The following is a 2,500-nucleotide window of genomic DNA, read 5'->3' on the forward strand; positions in this document are numbered from 1 at the left end:
GCGTGTGTGTGCATGTGTGTGTATGCGTGCGTCTGTGTGTGTGTGTGTGTGTGGGCAGGTCTTGTGTAATTGCCTCATGTCCCACAAACCTTTACATGTGTTTGAATGACAGAGTGTGCCTCTCAATGTTAAACACAAAGACGAATAGCAACAAAAAATAAAGTGGAAATAATATAGGACATTTAACGCAGCGTTTAATCTTCAGGGTTTACTCTGTGTGCTTCACACGCCCAGTGTCACAGGCGGGCAAGGGCAAGGGGGCCGAGCAGGAGGGCTTCGTGTCCCAGTGGATCTGGAGGGGAGGGGGGGAGCATTGGGAAGCTCAAACAGGGCAATGGGGGCAGCTGTAAGGAGCGGAAGAGACATCCAGCATCCTTTGCTTGGGTATAAATGGGAGACTGAGACAGCAGGAGTACCCACCCAAGGGGTTTCACAGAGTAGCTTCCCAAATTTGCCATTTAGGCTCAACACAACATTTTAAAAAATTTGTTTTTGGATATAGCTTTTTTTAATTTGCTTGTCATGATTGTTCCGTGTGAGTCCCCCACTATAAAAGACAATGTCTGTCTCAGTGGGCCGCCCTTATTAAGTAAGGGAAAAATGAATGCATTTTAACTGCTACCATTTTCCCTCAGATTAGATTTGCCTATTTAATTTTCCTTTAAAATAAAACGATTAATTAAAACATGAATTGAAGAAAAGGTAGTCTGGAATCTCAATGGGCGTACAACTTTTGGGATCTACAAACAAAACCTTCCTTGTAAAGAGTTATAGTTCCACAGTGATTTAGAGAACATTTAGGGCTGCGCACACTGATAGATGCAGCAGTGGAACACTTAAGGGATGGGAGTGTTTTGATAAGAAGCTGCTGATTTCTTGTTCTCTGACCTCTGGCTCTGTATTTTACATTACAATTACTATCACTTAGCAGACGCTCTTATCCAGAGTGACATCCAGAAGGGCAGAACGTCTGCGTTAGTCTCAGGAGTACAAAAGTGCGGTGTCACCAAGAAGGCACAGAAGGCCCATTTATAATCAATGAGCGTGAGCTCAATGTGTCACGTTTAAGTGTATTTATGAAGCTGTATTTGTCAAGCCATAGGACTCACTCAGTGCTCAATGCTCCAGGGCCCCTGATGTAGACCAAGCACTGTGGCGGGACTTTAGAGGGCGATGTGCAATTGGCGATTGCGTCTCCCAGGGTGAGTGAGAGTTCAGTCAGTGACTTATGTTCATCACTATCCAGCGACCCCTGCTGGCCAGTCTGGCACCTGCGTACTGCATGCGAAAGGCACGTATGAAAGGTCTTCCTCTGACTTTCCTTTGTGTGCGCCTAACTGTAGTCTGCTGTGTGAAAAGAAGCAACTGGTGACACCTGGTGTTTCGGAGGAGAACCATGGATGTATATCCACTGCTGAATTGGCAGTGCAGCTCGCGCATGAATACAGCTGCTGTGGAATATTGGACATTCCAAATTAGGGTGGGAACTAGATATGTACAGTCCCACATTGGGCACACAATTTATAAAAATAAATAAAATATTTGAGAGAGTGGTGGGGAGAGAGAGGGAGGGGGAGAGGGAGAGAAAGGGAGAGATGGACAGAGAGAAATAAGTGGAAAGGAGAAATGGAGGGTAAAAGCAATGGGAGAGAAGTTGAGGAAAATTGAGGAGAGGGAAAGGAAAGATCACAGAAAGAAAGAACAAGGAAAAATTGTAGAGGGGAGTTGTGGGAAGGACTTTTATGATATTGGGAGTTATAGAGCACAATAATTATACAGTGCGCAATGGCAAAGTCTGATGACATTAGTGGTAAAGAAATATAACATTTTATTTATAATACTGTTGGAGATAAAATGTGTGAGTTGATATTTTATACATACGTGTGTATTTTTACTAACATAACTAATGAATATGATCCTAAATTAGCACATGCATAATACAGGGAACTGTAAAGAATGTTTAATAAAAGACAGAGAAAGAGAACTAAATGGAGAGAAGAAGGGAGGTGGGTTTAGTGCACCACAATTGCATTTAAAAAAACCCTTTGAAGTGCAGGTTTTTTGGAATGTTTTCCCCCCCCTAAATTCTAAGTCAGTGTTCTAGAACTCCATTGATTTCAAGTGCCAGTACTGATTGTTACATCAGCAGTAGAATGTTCAGTTAAGAACATTCCAGTCACGTATTTGTGACCTCATGCCTTAAAGGGTTCATCTCTGCACCGTTTCAGACCTGCAGCCTGGAGCAGAATGAGTGGAGTGGGTGTGCCAGCGCGTTGGCGACTCGCGGTGCCCGCTTCAGATCACGCTTTTAACTGCCACTGACCTTGGTGCTGCCATCAAATCGAAACTCTGACCCTGGGGTCCGAACACCAGCCCGTGCTCTACGCCCCGTCGGAATAATTTGCACGAGGTTACAGCTGTGTAGCACTCGCCCGCTTCTCATGCGTATCTCTGACAACGAGAAGCGTTTAAGAGCGAGCATGTTGTTGCATTCTGGGTA

General features: G+C 44.3%; 1 long non-coding RNA gene across 1 annotated transcript in view; it reads left to right on the forward strand.

Annotated features, from left to right (window-relative positions):
- Positions 1–2,500, forward strand: part of LOC118217414 — a 13,397-nt gene that overhangs the window by 369 nt on the left and 10,528 nt on the right. The window lies entirely within an intron of this gene.

This window comes from Anguilla anguilla, chromosome 17, assembly GCF_013347855.1.
Source record: "Anguilla anguilla isolate fAngAng1 chromosome 17, fAngAng1.pri, whole genome shotgun sequence".
NCBI classification, from domain to species: Eukaryota; Metazoa; Chordata; class Actinopteri; order Anguilliformes; family Anguillidae; genus Anguilla; species Anguilla anguilla.